The sequence below is a fragment of the Lactuca serriola genome, chromosome 8 (assembly GCF_051521515.1).
Source record: "Lactuca serriola cultivar US96UC23 chromosome 8, Lser_US96UC23_V15, whole genome shotgun sequence".
NCBI classification, from domain to species: Eukaryota; Viridiplantae; Streptophyta; class Magnoliopsida; order Asterales; family Asteraceae; genus Lactuca; species Lactuca serriola.
Window position 1 is genome coordinate 31,969,985 of NC_136415.1, and position 19,885 is coordinate 31,989,869.

The window sequence follows — 19,885 nt, forward strand, 5'->3', positions numbered from 1 at the left end:
TATAGGCTGTCCAAGTCAAGTCCACGTCGTGGGTTTAATGTCCACGTCGTGGAAATAGAACTGCATCACGATACTAATTCCACGTGGTGGGTTTTATTTCCACGTCGTGGAGATTTAACACCTCACTCCCATAGACTTTCCATCTGCATACTAGAATTGAGAGGTGTTTTAGATCACTTCCACGTCGTGGAACTCATGTCCACGTCATGGAACACGGCTAAGCTAGGGTTTCTACCATGTGTCATGCCCTCAGACAACTACAGCTTTGGAAGGTAATAATTTTTGCATACGAGGTCCGTTTTTGACGTTCTTTATATCCACACGTAGTTGGAGACGTACTCTAAAACTTTCATTTAGATCACTAAGGCTAAAAAGTAATCTATCGTAAACTCACTTTTTACAATTCCCGATGTCGTGCCAGTTTTGTCGTGAAAATTCTACAGGTCATAACATTTTCGTTATAACTCGGATTCTAACATTCTTTATATCTCCGAAATCCTTGTCTTGAACACTATAATTTTCTACATAGATATTGGATATATATATATATATATATATATATATATATATATATATATATATATATATTACTTTTTATTCTTTAACTTATTATATCTTATATAAACATGCTTTATGACAATCATAGTTCTATTGCATCAAGGTATGCTGTGAATACACTGGTACATGGTTGAAGTTTAGACCTAGTTTGCTCTAAAGTTTTTCAAGTTGTCACATCATCTCCCCGTTAGAGGGAATTTCGTCCCGAAATTTAAACTTTGAGTAGGACTTCAAGTGCTGGGGAAAAGATGTGGGTACTTCTATTTCATCTGGTCTTCTCGTTCCCATGTGAATTCAGGTCCTTGTTTGGCGTTCTAGCGGACCTTCATTATTGATATCCGACTTTGTTTCGTTTATTCTGACTATTTTCTTAGGGATGGTAAGTTGTACACAAGACGAGTGGGGTCTTAAAAAAAACCTGTAATGGCTGTTAGGAATGCGAGGCGAATCGATTGTCTCTTATCTATGATAACTGATAGCGGTATACTGTACAATATCACAACTTCCTGGTGGTATGTTCCTGTCAACTTTTCTATTTCATTTGCTACTTCAATTGGTAGGAAGTGTGTGGGTTTGGGTTCCTCACTCAAATGGTAGCATGTCCACTCGTAGTCGTAGGCAGCTTTGTTCTGGAGTTCGTGGTAAGACTCACACCTGGTTCATCTATCATCACTTTTTGTATACAAGTCATATATAATTAAAATTGAAAAGATAGTCGAATAGGTGATTCTGACCTAAGCCCACAACCAAACAAGGAACGGGAAGTAAGGCGGAATCACACATTCTAAGTCTGTAGAATCTTAATTATATACAACCCTCACATATACACCTAGTAGTGATAGGTGAACCGCATGGGTCCTTAGTCTCTATTCTTGAACTTGACTTGCTATATGAATGGTATTCCCGGGAGGTCTGCTTGGAATACTTTGGGGAGGTTACGGACTTCTGGAATATCCTCGATGTTTTTCACTTCTTGATTCCCATCTACCACATGGATTAGGAAAACATAGTACCCCTCGTGTGGGTACTTCTGGGTTTTGAAGCGAGAGCCGATTTGGAGGTTTGTGTCGGGTTTATCGTTATAGATTGAAAAGGTTTCGTTAGTCGGTCGGTTAAGGCAAAGGGTCCTTTCGTAGCACATGAAATTGGCATGGTGAGAACCAAGCCAATCCATGTCAAATGACGACGCTAGAACTTCTTATTGTAAAAAGTGTTAAGTCGATTTGGAAGCGATGTTTGTTTAGAGCGATAGATTATTCTTTGTATCTATCTGTAGTGATTTCAGTTTTATTCTTGTTATTTCTACTGCGGAAATTTTGTACCGCATTTAGCGAGTACTAGCAGTATGAGTGGTCCGATAAATAGTGATGAAATCTTGTAGTATGTTCCTTACTAGGTCCCTCTATATTTGCTTGGTGTACACAAGTCGTATATAATTAAGATTGAGAAGTCAGTCGACTGAGTGACTCTGCCCTTAGTCCACAACCAAACAAGGATCAGGAAATAAGGCGGAATCACGCATTCTAAGCCTATAAAATCTTAATTATATATAACCCTGATGTTTACACTAAGCCATCATAGCTCACTTACAAGGATCCTTAGTTTTATATGAGTGATGTGATTTGTTCGTATGGGGAGCAATTTATGATTTTAATTTAATTGGCACTAGTTTTTGAAAATTTCTAGGCCTAAACATTATTGTTAAGGAACGTACCGATATTCACGGGTGGTTTTAGGAGAGTCTCTCCTGCAGTGATCATAAGTACCCTTCCATCACCACCAATATCCCTTGCTCTTGGACAATCTCTCTTGAAGTGTCCAGTTTCATCACACTCGTAACAAGTCAGGTTTACTCCAATGTCAGGGACCTAGGTGATGAGTTGTGCCAGTGCCTTACAGAAATGGGCAATGTGCTCCTTTTTTTTTGCAATTTTTGCAATGCATCTCCCGGCAAACTCCGGTGTGATGGAAGTTACACTTGTTACATTTTGGAAGGGTTCCAGCGTATCGATTGGCGGGTGCCAGAGTGATAGGTGTTGTGGTAGCATGAACAGCAACAATCTGTTGTCTTTTCGAGGGATCTTGCATTGGTTGTCCCTTTTTCTTGCTCCGATACTTTCGTTTATAGTCGCCGCCTTTGGTTGGCTCAGGAATTGGGGCCATCATGCTTTGGCGGACTCCATAGTCGATGATTCTCTGGGCCAGGCGTTTGGTGCTATCGAAAGTAACAGGGTTTGAAGCTAACACATTCCCTTGAATCTGGGGAGATTGTCCCCAGATGTATCTCTCTACTTTCTTACTTTCCTGGGTGACCATCCCGAGACATAATATAGCCAGGTCACTAAATCTGGCAGTATAAGCACCAATGTCGGAGTCCTTCATTGTAAGACCCCAAAGTTCTTGCTCTAGCTTTTGCACCTCACCCCTCGGGCAGTACTCTTCCATTATCATTGCTTTTAGGTTCTACCAGCCCATTGAATTAGCCATTATAAGATTCAGTGACTTGAAATGGCCATTCCACCATGTAAGGGCGCTATCAGAGAAGGTGCAGGAAGTAAACTTTACTTGGCTCCTTTCTAGGCATGCGCAAATCTCGAAAACTGATTTCCTTTTCTAGAATCTTTGCATTAGAGAAATGACTCCCCCGCTGCCATTAAAGGATTTGTGTTTGCAGTTGGCTGTCTCCATGGTTAGATAGGTTGGCACCACTACCCACCCCACTGGCACCACTCGTGTGGATTTGAGTCATAGCGGTTGTCATCGCGGCTGTTACAGCAGCCTGAAAGACAGCAGGTTCATACTGTGGTGGTGGTGGTGGTGGATTTGCCGACATTTTGTTGATGACACTCCTGATAGGTCTGCATGGAGGCATCTTTCTTTCATAAGGTTTAAAAGATGAAATGGTGGTAAGTCTTTAGTTGTGGTTATAATTCGAGTGTCACTTAAACTAGGTTATCTTAGTCATATGCGTATCATGTTCTGACTTTCAAAGTGTTTTGTAAACAATTCATAACAGAAGTCTATGTAAAATAAACTTATGAATTTTTAATAGTAACCACCCTCAAATGAAATTTCGTGATTTGATTCACTATTACTAGTTGCGACGAAAGAGGCGATAAGCCTAACACATAGCGCAAGTAGTATAGTCACTATAACTCATTAAGTTATATTAGTTTATTAATTATTAAAGTGATGCATAAGGTGCTTTACCACCTCGCAAGTCTCATGAGTGGTCTCCACTGTCCTCTGTTCCGCTATGATTGTTTTGGATTCAGCTGCAAAGAGTTGTTTTCTTATGGTGGTTATCTTTGCGTCTGATCCCTTCTCGGAATCCTCCTCATGAACCCCTTATGGTTCTCCCTCGTCCCCTCTGTTGGATATGTCGTTAATGCGGGAATAAGGGTGTCTAAAGAATCTATGAGTATAATAAAACATTTCTTCTGAAATTTTTATGGGGAGATCCTTACTGGGCCCTCCTATAATTACATAGTGCATACTAATTATATATAACTAAGATCGAATAGACCTTCGAATAAGTGATCCTACTCTAAGAACACAACCAAACAAGGCAAGAGAAGTAGAGCGAAAATCACAAATTCTAAGTCTATAAAATCTCCATTATATATAACTTGAGCGTATACACTCAACAATTATAGACCTACTAGTAAGGGTCTTTTAGTTTTCACATAGGTTATTTATAGTACCTTAAAATACTCCTATAGTATTTTAACTTTATGTTTGATTCTAGAGTTTCTTGGTATATGAAGATGATAAGTTTTTAGACTTGTTGTTATTCTATAGTACCATAAAATACTCGTATAGTATTTTAACTTTATGTTTGTATATAGAGTTTGTAAGCTTTAGACTTGTTGTAACACCACGACCATTCCTAGGCATATGCTAATCACCTCTCAGATAAATATAGTTGATCGGACTATATTCTTCCCAGACCTGACTATATATTCCAAGCCCTACTCGTGTTGTTCAACTTTCTAAATACTTTTGTATTGTTCTTGTTATAACACTGTTCTAGTATGTATGTGTGACAACCTGTAAATTGTTCTGTCGCTGTAACCCATTCCCGTCGGTAAAACCCGTTTGTCTTTCAATTTTTTTCCCGTTAACATTTTGGATTAGGTCATCTAATTTAAGACTTATATTATGACATCGTAAGTATCCAAGCACATTAGAAACACGTGAAAACACTTTCGATATTTAATTGGATAATTTTTAGTTACGACCACGTCGGGTTACAAACACTTAATCGGGTATGACCAAAAGCCTCGGTAAACGTCAGTATCGGGTAGAATACCACCGTGTCTCAAACTCGACCCATATATAAAGTTCAAAGAACTTCATTTGAAGCTTTTTCAACCTCTCTCTACTCTCTCTCTCTCTCTCTACATATCTAAGCTTTTGATCCAAAAATCACTCCCTTTCAAGCTCCAATTAGGTATGTAATCCACCCTAGCTCGTAGTATAACATACTTAGCCTTCAAATTCGTGTTTAAATTATGAAAAAGGACCATAAACATGTGTTTACGGCCCAGGAACAGCCCTAGGCCACAAACACATACAAATGGGGTTTTTGAGCCTCAAAACCCTTCCAAACCACCTTTAGAGCTTAGATATGACTTAGGGGCTTTCAAGACCGGACTTGGAACACCAAAAACTCATCATTTAAGGGGTAAACATGAGTTTATGGCCCAAGATCATGCTTGGAACGTAAACACCCTTTCATAGGCCGTAAACCCTTTTTTAGGTGTTAAAATGCCCCTTAACCACCTCCTAAGCCTTGGAATAAAGTCTAGAAACAACCACAAATGTGTTAGGGACCTTAAACTTGATAAAAACCACTCCCTTAGGAGTTCATGGCCGTAAACCCCTCAAGGAAAGGTTCCCGGGCCGTAAACTCCTATAAATGGGTCAAATGGTGCCTTAAATTCATCCTATGACTTGTAAAATGAGTTAGAATCACATGTGATTAATCTTGGACCACTAAAACACATAAAGATTGGGTATGAGAGAGTTTACAACTATAAAATCCTAGTTTACAACCGTAAACTCTGTTAAATGGTCCCTTTGATAGTTAAATCACTTCCTATGCCCTAGATTTGATCCTAACATCACCCCACAAGTGTTATAAGACCATTAGGCACCCAAGAACACCCCACCCATGAGTTTACGGCCATAAACTCATGGGGATATGGTCTATGGGCCGTAATCTCCTTTAGGAGCTTACTCTTGAAGAGAAAACTCCATAACTAGGCCTTATACCCTCGTAGATGCCACCCGGGTCACTCCAAACACTTGAATTGAAGTGTTTTCGCGTCTAGACGTGTTTATTCTTATTTAATTAATAGATCAAGGTCTAATTAGATACAAATTATGTATCTCTTCATATTACACAGGAACCTCGTGTCACAACTAGAAATTTTTGGTGCCTTGTAACTACAACACTTATGTCAACTATGAATCAAAAACATGAAAGCATGCTTGATGCTTACTCTATGACAACAAAATTTCAATCAAGCACTTCATACAAGCACTACAAATGGTCAACAAACAATTGGAAACCTTAGAAATCCTTGTTTAAGTCCATTTTGGATTAGGATTTCCTTATTGGGCCCAATGGACCAATAAGCTTCCAATTGGAATATCATGGGCTTAGAACTCTTGAATGGGCTCTAATTGGACCCACTTTCATTTGTTTTAATATTATGGGCCATATTGGGCCTAGAATGAAACAAAATATTTAAATGAACCTTATTGGGCCATAACTAACCTAATTTAGCCCTAATAGGTCATAAAAATCACATTTATATTTATTTGGACCAAAAATCACTCAACATAACCATGAAATTGGGCTTAAGCATTTGAGGCCCAAACATTCTCTTTTCTCAGCCCAAGACAAGCCCAAGAAGAAGGGTTGACTTTTGCTAGCCACCTCAGTGTTATTTTGTAGGTAACTAGGCTATTATTCATCATGCATCCAAGCCTTACCCATGTTTCTATGCACTCTCTCCCCTCTCTCTTTTCCTTCGGCTGAGAGCCTCCCAAAAATACACACTTCATCTAATTTTCTTAAACAAACTCTCTCAAGAACATCCTCACTCTTCTTCATCAAATTTTCGAGATTTAGGAGCTTTTCAAAGAGATTTTCCACAAAAATCATCATCCAAGGTAAGTTTATATTTAGATATATGATCTAGATTCTTTGTTTTATTAGAAATCTCCTCCTAACCCATGCAAAATCATGATCACTCTCTTAGAATCCCTCTAAGTTCGAAATCAACAAAGGAAAGCTTGCTAGGACCAAAAGTAACATCAAACTTCTTCCAATCTTCTTCAAAACCAAAATCACAACTCAAGGTAAGTTTCATACCCCTTCTTTTCGGTTTTTATGGGGGAGAATACAAGTAAATGTGTAGATCTATGTGTAAATGTATGCTATGTGTGATTAGATGCATGTATGTGTGTGATATCATGTGTTTGAGATGAATATATTATCCAAAAAGTGTGTAAAAACCGAGATCTAAAACATGAGGAAGGAAATAAACATAACTTAAACTATTTTACACTAATCAAGTCAAGAAAAATAGTTTATATGTTTAGGATGAACATACTTGAACATAAAACCCATTTTTGGGCTTAAAATGTCAAAAATATAAAACTTAGGGTATAAACCTACAATTTATGGTTTCTGGAGGGTCAAAAGGTTCCAAACAGTTTCCATAATAATTTTTCTGAACAAAAACATTTTTGAGGGACTTAAAATGTAAATTTTGAATTTAATGGGCTAACTTTGGGCTTTTCGGCCCAATAAGCCCCAAAATGCGAGATTTATAAGTTTGAGGGGCTGAAAATGCAATTTTCTGTAAAACAGGGGATTTGAAATGTATTAAAACTATTTCACAGGTCAAAAACGTTTTTCAAATTCAAAAAAGGACCAAAAATGTAAAAAATTTCTATTTTTGGCCAAAACTGTAAAAGTTGCGAAATTGGGGGTTTGAACCGAGACAACATCAGTCTGGAAGGACTAAAGCTGTTTACAAAATAAATTTGGGCTAAAAATGTCTTTTCAACAAGTTTATGATACAAAAGTGTCAAAATAATGTTTTAAGGACTAAAATGTAATTCTTTTATATAAAGGACTAAAAGTGCTATTTTTTTAAAAGGAAGGAAATAAAAAGGGCCAGACTACATTTTCGAGCAAAGTAAATCAATAATACGAAATACAAACCCGCGACTATCGACAAAACGGAAAACAATTACACTTTCAACAATAAACATCGGTACAAATCAAATTGATTTGGTCTCAAATCAACAACAATACAAAATCGTCAAACCAAAACAATTCGTTAAACATGTGCTAACTATGAGAAGTCAATATACAAACTTTTGGCTTGGAAGTTTCAAATCGTGCTTGTTGGGCCTTGCTAGCCCAATAACATGATCTTTGGGCCCGAAGGGAACACGCTTACATGTTAATGGGCCTTCTATGACCTAATTTCATGTAAAAGGACTTTCAATAGCTCTATTGTGCTATTGGGCCCCAAGGGTCCATTAGTACTGCTAGTAAAGTCGAGAAGTCAAATGCGAGTCGGGCCAAGCGCCTTTCGCATTCCTGATAGCCTTGAATAACTTATGGAATAAAGGGGGCTTCGTACCCTCCTTTCTCCTCGGTAGTTGGGCTTCTAAGAAATCAAGTAAATAGATTCGTGGCGTTAATCAAGAGAAGACAGGGTGGTTGGATTAACTGAGTAGTACGGACGACGCCTTAAGGATCGTTCGTAATTTGTAGTTATAAACTAGTCATTTTCATTAATGCGTGATTGTGTAACAACTCACAAACCTTAATTAATCCAATGTCACCTGGGTAAACAAAAACGATCGTCGTATCAGTATAACAATAAACAAGTCATGTAATTTACGTATTGGGAAAACATCGGGTTTTCCCGGGGAGTTCAACATTTTTACCTATGTGATGTATACAAAGTTCAACAACTATGCATGTTTACGAAATCAACAAGCATATTTACGGATCTTCACAGTTTTTATAAACAAATACTCTTTTCAGAAAATATCGGATTTTATGGGTTTTCAAACTTCACACAAAAATCATTTTTCCATAACATTACTTATGAACTCACCAACATTTCATATGCTGACCATTTTCAAAATAAGTTGTATTCTCAGGTAACAGGTAAACCGAAGGATAAGTACCAAGTTATGTAATGGTGTTTTGCTTAGATTATCTATCGAACGGTTTATGTTATGAAATTGTAATGTTTAAAAAAATGTACTGAATGTAAACAATATAAATTGTGATATTTCAATGCATGGTGATGAATGATGTTATGATTCATGTATAATCATTGTGATGGTATTCAATTTAAGTCACAAGAGCCCTCGGACGTTTCCGCCGTCCGGTTCGGGGGTGTGACAAGTTGGTATCAGAGCTCTGTTTATAGTGAACTAGCATATCTAACCACACACTGATATGCAACTATAAACCAAAAAGAGGGACTAACACAACTCTGAACAAAACAAGTAAAACATAACAATAAAAACACCCTTGCTTGTATTAGGAAAAAGAACATAATACCGAACCAAACAAGATAATGCTAGTATCTCGATTAAGACAGGACTTTTCTTAGTCGTATCAAGGAGTGGATGTAGCCTGATCAACTACATTTCCTCCAAGGTACAACTATCACATGTCATGAGAAGATCGTGATAGCTAGGGAACCTAAAAACATACCCCTTTACCCCCAAGAAGGGAACCTCAACTCAATCTGTGCAATAGTTGTAGAGTCATAGGAGTAACGATAGTTTATTCATATACCTTCTCCCAGTCTTCATGGAGGGAGAGCAGCAGGGCATTCAGTTTCATCAAGTCTTAGTGGCTCACGGGATGCTTGAAGATGAACCTGAAGGGAATCAAGGGGAAGCACACAACGTCGGGCCTGACGAGTACACATACACCGACTATGAGTTCGAGGAGGTCGAGGATGACATGGAGGAAGAACAAGACTCGGGCAAAGATCACGCCATGTAATTTGTTAGTGAGGCGCGACAGGACCACCCCGCCCCACCAGTGAACCCCGCAAGGGAGAATCGCTCCCCTAAAGCTGAGATTGCCGCCCTGCGGCAACAACTGTTTGCCATGGAAGCACGTGCAGTGCGAGCTGAGCACGAGAGGGATGAGGTCATTGGAGACATGACGGAGATGGCTCAGTTATTGGCTCAACACTTCGGCATATGATCTCACCCCTATCTTAGAACACTCCATAGAGTGTAGGGATAGACTTATCTTACCATGTCATTAGGATCCATGCTATGTACCCCGACTCTATGTTTAAGTGACTACACTACTCATAGAGCCGTTATGCTGTCGAACTAGTATCACTTATGTATGCTCTTTCGAGCAAAATTTTCATGTATCAAATGCGGACACTATTAGTAAAAATTCTATATGTTTTACTTTGACGTTGTAATATGTTATGTGTTATATATCCATGATTGTGTGCCAAATTTTGAAAGTACCTAAGTTTGTGCCACACACCTAGCTCATAGGATCACACTCTCACAAAAAGCACAGATACTCAACATCTTTCTGTTCCATGGCAGAAAGATGCCTCGATGAACCACCCGCAGAAACCCTGAGCCAAAACCTCCCGAGTTCAACTCTGTCGCTTTTCAGGCAGCGGTGTCGGCTGCAGTCACCACGGCTATGACCCAAATTCACCAAGGGAACAATGGAGGAGTCAACGGACCAGGCGCCGGAAGTTCGAACAACGGGATGAATCAAGGACCTACCAAAACATGTTCCTACAAAGACTTCACCAACGCCAAACCACGAACCTTTAACAGCATTGGAGGAATGATCACCCTAAAATGATGGATCGAGAAGGTGGAATCGGTATTCGAGATATGCGATTGCCCTGAGGAGATGAATGTGAAGTTTGCAGCATGCACTTTCGTTGACCAAGCGCTCACTTGGTGGAACGGACACGTGGAAGCCATGACACTCCCTGTAGCCAATTCCATGCCATGTACAGAGATGAAAGAAATGCTGATGGCTGAATACTGCCCTCGTGGCGAAATTCAGAAAATGGAACAAGAGTTGTGGAATCTCACTGTCCAAAATGCGGATATAGACGCATACATATCAAGGTTCAGTGAACTATCTCTGCTATGCCCTGGCATGATTACCTCAGAGGGTAAGAAGATCGAGCGATTCATCTGGGGACTAACCTGCCCGATCCAAGGAAACGTGACAGCTGCAAATCCCGAAACTTTCGACAGTGCCAAGAGATTGGCCAAGAAGCTGTATGACCACAACAACAAGAAGGGTGAGAAGCCAGTGGAGACTGAAGTTAAGAAGGAAAATGATAGTAAGAAGGGGAAGAACAACTAGAGGAAGGGACGTCAAGGCTCCGAATCATCCAAGAAACAGAAAACGGTGGCAGTTAATGCTGCAACCACTCAAGTTCCATCCACACCACATGCTCCAGCCTCATCTGTTCCAAGTGCTCCTAGACCTTATTCCGGTAATATTCCCAAGTGCAACAAGTGCGGTCTCCATCACAATGGAGAATGCAGAGAGATGCAGTGCACCAGTTGCAATCGGAAGGGACACACGACAAGGTATTGCATGACCTACCCTCCTCAAAACCAACAACAAGGAAACAACATCAATAACCGCAACAACAACACCAAAAATGGTGGCAATAATGCAGGACCTAGCCACACCTGCTATGGATGTGGAAGGACTGGGCATTTTCGTCGAAATTGCCCCAACAACAACAACCTCGGAAATGGAGGAACAGGAAGGGTGCTGACCATGGGTCAGGGAGAAGCGATTCAGGATCCCGCTGTTGTTACCGGTACGTTCCTCCTAAACCACACTTATGCATGCATCCTATGTGATACCGGAGCAGAGCGAAGTTTTGTAAGCAATAAATTTAAATATATACTAAAACAACAACCCCATAAGCTCAATGAAACCTTTACGGTGGAAATGGCTAATGGGAAAACCAAAACCACTCAGGAAATCTACATCGGATGTACCCTAACTCTAAATCAACACATCTTCCGAATAGACTTAATGCCTGTTTCCATTAGGAGTTTTGATGTGATTGTTGGCATGGACTGGTTAAGCCCCCACCATGCTGAAATTATGTGTCACGAGAAGGCCGTTCGCCTTCAGCTTCCCAATAACGAAACCCTAGTTATTTACGGAGACAAACCTAGTACGAACCTTCGCCTCATCTCGTGCGTCCAGGCACATAAGCATCTGCGGAAGAACGATTTGACATTCCTGGCGCATATAGTAGATAAAACAAAGGAAGAGGTTAACATTCGAGACATTCCAGTAGCGCGTGAATTCCCAGACGTGTTTCCTGAAGATCTTCCTGGAGTACCCCCAGAGAGACAAGTTGAGTTCCGAATTGATCTTGTTCCAGGAGCAACTCCCCTCGCTAAATTGCCTTACCGACTAGCTCCTGCTGAGATGCAGGAATTGTCCAGCCAACTCAGCGAACTCCTGGGCAAAGGATTCATCCGACCCAGCTACTCGCCATGGGGAGCTCCAGTTCTCTTTGTCAAAAAGAAGGACGGATCTTTTAGGATGTGCATCGATTACAGGGAGCTAAACAAGCTCACTATCAAAAATCGCTATCCACTCTCACGAATCGATGATCTATTTGACCAGCTCCAAAGAGCCAGTTACTTTTCTAAGATAGATCTACGATCTGGGTACCATTAACTCAAGGTCCTGGAAGAGGATATTCCCAAAACCGCTTTCCGAACTCGTTACGGACATTATGAATTTGTCGTAATGCCCTTCGGTCTAACGAATGCCCCTGCCACATTGATGGACCTAATGAATCGAATATGCCGACCATTCCTCGACAACTTTGTTATTGTCTTCATTGACGACATTCTAGTCTATTCTCGAAGCAAAGAAGAGCATGGCCAACATCTCCGACAAGTCCTGGAAACCCTGCGAGCGGAGAAGCTATACGCAAAACTCTCCAAGTGTGAGTTCTGGCTCCGTAGCGTGAACTTTTTGGGTCATGTTGTTAGTCAGGAAGGAATACATGTGGATCCTTATAAGGTCAAAGCCGTCGAAGGATGGGCAGTTCCGACGACACCCACATAAATTCGCCAATTCTTAGGCCTAGCAGGATACTATAGGAGGTTCACTCAGAACTTCTCTAAGATCTCCAAGCCACTTACCTCGCTTACACAAAAGGGCGTACCATTCAAATGGACGGACAAAAAAGAAGTTGCATTCCAAACTCTGAAGCAAACACTCTGCAGTGCCCCGGTACTATCTCTACCATAGGGAACGGAAAATTTCGTGGTCTACTGTGACGCATCAAATCAGGGTTTAGGTTGCGTTCTCATGCAGCGTGGAAAAGTGATAGCTTACGCATCCCGCCAACTAAAGACACACGAAGTAAATTACACGACCCACGATCTGGAATTGGGAGCAGTGGTCTTCGCTCTAAAGATTTTAAGGAATTACCTCTATGGTACGAAGTGCACCATCTTCACGGACCACAAGAGTCTCCAGCACATCTTGAATCAAAAAGAGCTGAATATGAGACAACGAAGATGGGTTGAACTATTAAACGATTACGAGTGTGCAATCAAGTACCACCCAGATAAAGCCAACGTGGTAGCTAATGCCTTGAGCCGTAAAGAGTACTCTAACCGTCGCGTGAAAACTCTCTCAATAACCATTCAATCTCACCTAACCACTCAGATTAAGGCAACCCAGTCAGATGCCATGAAGGCGGAAAACAGAACAAGTGAAACATTACGCGGAATGGAGAAGAATCTCGAGGTGAAAGAGGACGGAGCATACTATTTCATGAACCGTATTTGGGTCCCTAAATTTGGAGGATTTAGGGAGGTAGTTATGAATGAAGCTCACAAGACGCGATACTCCATCCATCCAGGTTCGGACAAAATGTACTTGGATATTAAACAACATTATTGGTGGCCTAACATGAAGGCATAAATTGCCGTCTATGTCAACAAATGCCTTACTTGCGCCAAAGTAAAGGTGGAATACCAGAAGCCCTCGGGGTTATTACAGCAACCAGTAATTCCCGAGTGGAAATGGGAAGGGATTTCTATGGACTTTGTGACCAAGCTACCCAAGACGTCAGATGGATTAGACACAATATGGGTAATAGTCGACCGACTGACGAAATCCGCCCATTTCCTGCCAATAAAAGAATCCTACAAGATGGAGAGGCTGACAAGAATATACATTCGAGAAATTGTGAGGCTTCACGGAGTGCCAATGTATATCATCTTAGATAGAGACAGTAGGTTCACTTCACGTTTTGGGCAATCACTTCAGAAAGCACTGGGAACCCATCTCGACATGAGCACTGCTTACCACCTACAAGCGGATGGTCAAAGCGAACGAACCATCCAGACGCTCGAAGACATGCTTCGCGCATGTGTGATAGACTTTAGGAAGTCCTGGGATACCCACTTACCCTTAGTTGAATTCTCGTATAACAACAGTTACCATTCGAGCATCAAAGTCGCTCCTTTCGAAGCGCTATATGGACGTAAGTACAGATCACCGTTGTGTTGGGCTGAGGTAGGCGACAATCAGCTAGCGAAGGAACTAGCATCAGACAAGACATTAACGGGACCGGAGATAATACGTGAAACCACAAAAAAGATAGTTCAAATCAGAGCTCGATTACAAGCATCGCGCGACCGACAAAAGAGCTATGCTGATAGACGGAGAAAGCCCTTAGAGTTTCAGGTCGGGGATCGAGTACTGTTAAAAGTTTCACCCTGGAAAGGGGTCATTCGTTTTGGAAAACGGGGAAAACTAAACCCACGATACATTGGACCTTTCGAGATCCTTGCCCAAATTGGTCTGGTGGCGTACAGACTGCAGCTACCCGCTGAGCTCAGCAGTGTACACCCCGTGTTCCATGTTTCCAATCTAAAGAAGTGCCTATCCGATGAAACTCTCGTCATTCCCCTTGACGAAATTGAAATCAATGAGAATCTCCTGTTCATTGAAGAACCAGTCGAAATCATGGACAGGGAGGTGAAGCGTACTAAGCAAAGTCGCATCCTGATCGTGAAAGTACGGTGGAACGTGAAGCGTGGGCCAGAATTCACGTGGGAACGCGAAGACCAAATGAAGCAAAAGTACCCTCGTCTATTCTAGCATTCTCAAATCTAGCTTTCAAAAGAATTTCGGGACAAAATTCCCTCTAACGGGGGGATGATGTCACAACTAGAAATTTTTGGTGCCTTGTAACTACAACACTTATGTCACCTATGAATCAAAAACATGAAAGCGTGCTTGATGCTTACTCTATGACAATAAAATTTCAATCAAGCACTTCATACAAGCACTACAAATAGTCAACAAACAATTGGAAACCTTAGAAATCCTTGTTTAAGTCCATTTTGGATTAGGATTTCCTTATTGGGCCCAATGGACCAATAAGCTTCCAATTGGAATATCATGGGCTTAGAACTCTTTAATGGGCTCTAATTGGACCCACTTTCATTTGTTTTAATATTATGGGCCATATTGGGCCTATAATGAAACAAAATATTTAAATGAACCTTATTGGGCCATAACTAACCTAATTTAGCCCTAATAGGTCATAAAAATCACATTTATATTTATTTGGACCAAAAATCAATCAACATAACCATGAAATTGGGCTTAAGCATTTGAGGCCCAAACATTCTCTTTTCTCGGCCCAAGACAAGCCCAAGAAGAAGGGTTGACTTTTGCTAACCACCTCATTGTTATTTTGTGGGTAACTAGGCTATTATTCATCATGCATCCAAGCCTTACCCATGTTTCCATGCACTCTCTCCCCTCTCTCTTTTCCTTCGGCCGAGAGCCTCCTAAACATACACACTTCATCCAATTTTCTTAAACAAACTGTCTCAAGAACATCCTCACTCTTCTTCATCAAATTTTCGAGATTTAGGAGCTTTTCAAAGAGATTTTTCCACAAAAATCATCATCCAAGGTAAGTTTATATTTAGATCTATGATCTAGATTCTTTGTTTTATCAAAAATCTTCTCCTAACCATGCAAAATCATTATCACTCTCTGAGAATCCCTCTAAGTTCGAAATCAACAAAGGAAAGCTTGCTAGGACCAAAAGTAACATCAAACTTCTTCCAATCTTCTTCAAAACCGAAATCACAACTCAAGGTGAGTTTCATACCCCTTCTTTTTGGTTTTTATGGGGGAGAATACAAGTAAATGTGTAGATCTATGTGTAAATGTATGCTATGTGTGATTAGATGCATGTATGTGTGTGATATCATTTATTTGTGATGAATATGTTATCCAAAAAGTGTGTAAAAACCGAGATCTAAAACATGAGGAAGGAAATAAACATAACTTAAACTATTTTACACTAATCAAGTCAAGAAAAATAGTTTATATGTTTAGGATGAACATACTTGAACATAAAACCCATTTTTGGGCTTAAAATGTCAAAAATATAAAACTTAGGGTATAAACCGACAATTTATAGTTTCTGGAGGGTCAAAAGGTTCCAAACAGTTTCCATAATAATTTTTCTGAACAAAAACATTTTTGAGGGACTTAAAATGTAAATTTTGAATTTAATGGGCTAACTTTGGGCTTTTCGGCCCAATAAGCCCCAAAATGCGAGATTTATAAGTTTGAGGGGCTGAAAATGCAATTTTCTGTTAAACAGGGGATTTGAAGTGTATTAAAACTATTTCAAAGGTCAAAAATGTTTTTCAAATTCAAAAAGGACCAAAAATGTAAAAATTTTCTATTTTGGGCCAAAACTGTAAAAGTTGCGAAATTGGGGGTTTTAACCGAGAAAACATCATTCTGGAAGGACTAAAGCGGTTTACAAAATAAATTTGGGCTAAAAATGTCTTTTCAACAAGTTTATGATACAAAAGTGTGAAAATAATGTTTTAAGGACTAAAATGTAATTCTTTTATATAAAGGACTAAAAGTGCTATTTTTATAAAAGGAAGGAAATAAAAAGGGCCAGACTACATTTTCGAGCAAAGTAAATCAATAATACAAAATACAAACCCGCGACTATCGACAAAACGGAAAACAATTACAATTTCAACAATAAACATCGGTACAAATCAAATTGATTCGGTCTCGAATCAACAACAATACAAAATCGTCAAACCAAAACAATTCGTTAAACACGTGCTAACTATGAGAAGTCAATATACAAACTTTGGGCTTGGAAGTTTCAAATCGTGCTTGTTGGGCCTTGCTAGCCCAATAACATGATCTTTGGGCCCGAAGGGAACGCGCTTACATGTTAATGGGCCTTCTATGACCTAATTTCATGTAAAAGGACTTTCAATAGCTCTATTGTGCTATTGGGCCCCAAGGGTCCATTAGTACTGCTAGTGAAGTCGACAAGTCAAATGCGAGTCGGGCCAAGCGCCTTTCGCATTCCCGATAGCCTTGAATAACTTATGGAATAAAGGGGGCTTCGTACCCTCCTTTCTCCTCGGTAGTTGGGCTTCTGAGAAATCAAGTAAACAGATTCATGGCGTTAATCAAGAGAAGACATGGTGGTTGGATTAAGTGAGTAGTACGGACGACGCCTTAAGGATCGTTCGTAATTTGTAGTTATATACTAGTCATTTTCATTAATGCGTGATTGTAACAACTCACAAACCTTAATTAATCCAATGTCACCTGGGTAAACAAAAACGATCGTCGTATCGGTATAAAAATAAACAAGTCATGTGATTTACGTATTGGGAAAACATCGGGTTTTCCCGGGGAGTTCAACATTTTTACCTATGTGATGTATACAAAGTTCAACAACTATACATGTTTAGAAAATCGACAAGCATATTTACGGATCTTCATACTTTTTATAAACAAATACTCTTTTCAAAAAATATCGGATTTTCTGGGTTTTCAAACTTCACACAAAAATCATTTTTCCATAACATTACTTATGAAATCACCAACATTTCATATGTTGACCGTCTTCAAAATAACTCGTATTCTCAGGTAACAGGTAAACCGAAGGATAAGTACCAAGTTATGTAATGGTGTTTTGCTTAGATTATCTATCGAACGGTTTATGTTATGAAATTGTAATGTTTAAAACAATGTACTGAATGTAAACAATATCAGTTTTAATATTTCAATGCATGGTGATGAATGATGTTATGATTCATGTATAATCATTATGATGGTATTAAATTTAAGTCACAAGAGCCCTCGGACGTTTCCGCCGTCCGGTTCGGGGGTGTGACACCTCGCGTGTTTTCAAGCCTCGAACTGACACTTAGCTTCCTAGCCGACACATTTCTCGACCGGTGAGTTCATACCCCTACGCCTTTTTCCGTGTTTTTCAATGTTTTCAGGGGGGGGGGAATACAAGCAAATTATTAATGTTTTGATAAACATAAAAATGATGTAATTCTATAAATATCTGGCAAACTTTTGGATATCTTTACCCCTTTTGTATCATGCGGAGCATAAGGGATGTTTTTCTGATTATAACTAAGTAGATTTCAATAACAGTGTAAGAAACAATCAAAACAATCAAATTATTATGGGAATAATTTGGGATCTCTAGTTCATGTTTTACGAGTACATATTTCATGCAAGGTTAATAGATAAACTATGTCTGATTCAGTTTATCTCTGTTTAATTTAGAGTATCATGCCAGATAATTTCTTTGTATTCAATTGTTTTTACTGTATGATGTTTCAAAACGATTACGATGTTTGATAATGACCTAGTACACCGTGGATAATTTAATACTAGCTTGTGAGATTTGTCTTCATTAAACCCTTCGGGTTATCAGTAAATCCTCCCCAGAAGTATAACCAGAGTCTCCTAGAGGGAGAGCGTGGAATTTGTGAATAGATCTATTCGGGACTGACAATCCCACACTTTAACTGCTAGCTACAGTTAGGCGGGCACGCCTGGGGTGACAAATTCTGGATATCGTCCAACACCTGAAGAACGTCAAGGAGGTCTCGTGTCATATTAGCATGGTTATCCGACTCACAATACGTATTAATATAAATTTTGTTCACGGATTTTATATCTTCCTTTAATCTATAGTTTTATATAATAAAGCTAGCTACTGTTGTACTGGATGGTGTTCCCAGGGGTTTTCAATCTAGGGTTTTTTAATATATAGTTTTACTTATTAAACTATCTACTATTGTACCGAACGGAATTCAAAAGTTTAACTAAATTGTCTTTATAAGAAAATATGGGATTTTCTTGGATAACAACTTTTCGGAAAACCAAAGGAAACTTATACTTTTTGAAAATAAACCCCTTATGAACTCACCAGCTTTATGCTGATTTTTAAACTGCTTGTATTCTCAGGTTCTTCTTAGACAGGTATCCCACGTTCTTTTGCAGAAGACGGAGCGTATGGAAGTCTTGTCTTATTTTTGATTAAACTTATGTAACTACAAAACTTGTATTACTTTACTTTCAAACAAATGTAATGAATCTATGTAATGTAATGTTTTGTGTTTACTATGCTTACTATGTACATTGGTTGTGATACTTCATGACGTCCTCCGCCCCGGAACGTTTTCCGCCATCGGTTTCGGGGTGTGATAGATTGGTATCAGAGCCCTTGTTTATAGTGAACTAGTATACCAAACCTTACATGGTATAAGACTATAAACACTAAGGGGCCGAAGTGGTTTGAACTAAAAGTATACTTTAAAATATAAGTATTTTTCAAAAATATACAAGTATACCTAATCGCCGTAACCCGTAACCTCGAGTAGAACAAAACATAAGTAAATGGGTGTTGTACATTGCGGTTAAACCTGGGTAGTTATGTAGTCGTGTCTAGGGTCAATATAGCCTGATCAACTATATTCATTCGAGACACGGCCAACATGTGCTTGGGAGTGACTGTGGTGTTCAGCATGCCTAAAACTTACCTATTACCCAAACAATGAGTCGTCGTCACAACAAAACATAAAATACTATGGGAATTTTTTAGCCAAAGCCGAGTACGTTGTAGAAATTCATTCCGAGTATTGCTACTCGTTCCTTCTTTAGCGATAGTTTATCTGCTTTGATAACTCTTTCCTGCTTATTGCTTATAGAACCCTCTATCTGTCAAAATGAGATATCTCATGTTCCATATCTTTTGATTCAATTCAGAGGACTTACCATCCTCTCCTTCCTAATCATTCTAGATCATCATGCCTCCAAAGAAAGGACCCAACTCAAGGAACAACAACTCCCCGCCACCGTATCCTTCTCAATTCGACCCTGTCCTGTTTCAGG